Consider the following 502-nt stretch of genomic DNA (forward strand, 5'->3'; position numbering starts at 1 on the left):
CAACAGTTTCCAGTATTCTATCACTCTAAGACGCCATGTTTCCTGCACTCGCACCCCACTTTAGTCAGCAATCAAAAAGTGTTTGGACATAGAGATGCATGGCAACCGAAGTTCTCAGGATCTGGATTACAGAAATAGAGCATTCGATGTAGGGAGAGAAGAATTACCGTATCTTCACGGAATTGCTCGGGAGTGACACCGACTTCTTCAAGACGTGGTGGAGGAGCTGTAAGCCTCCGTGGCCAGGGAACGAGTCCACTCCATCTTTCTTTATGCATCCCTGGGTGTATTAACAAACATGAAATGGATAACAACCTTAATGATTATTAATACTATATAAGTTAGTGATAAGAGGCATATATATACTTACTCACTGAGTAAGGTGATATACAAGCCTTCATTGAGACGTTCCAAGTTGCATCTGGGTCATCACCAGAAGGACAAAGGGGAGGCTGAACACCTGCTTCCCTTTTCAAGTAACAGCTGTTGGATATCGGTTTTC

The 502-nt window shown here is 43.4% G+C and overlaps 1 long non-coding RNA gene across 1 annotated transcript; it reads right to left on the minus strand.

The window, feature by feature from the left end:
- On the minus strand, positions 1-496 carry LOC104774891. The gene is made up of 3 exons (XR_765568.1): positions 371-496; positions 168-280; positions 1-42 (listed from the first exon to the last, which is right to left on the minus strand). It is a non-coding gene; the product is annotated as an uncharacterized LOC104774891 (long non-coding RNA).
- Positions 497-502: the final 6 nt, after the last annotated feature.

Source organism: Camelina sativa, unplaced genomic scaffold (assembly GCF_000633955.1).
Source record: "Camelina sativa cultivar DH55 unplaced genomic scaffold, Cs unpScaffold06520, whole genome shotgun sequence".
Classification (NCBI taxonomy): Eukaryota; Viridiplantae; Streptophyta; class Magnoliopsida; order Brassicales; family Brassicaceae; genus Camelina; species Camelina sativa.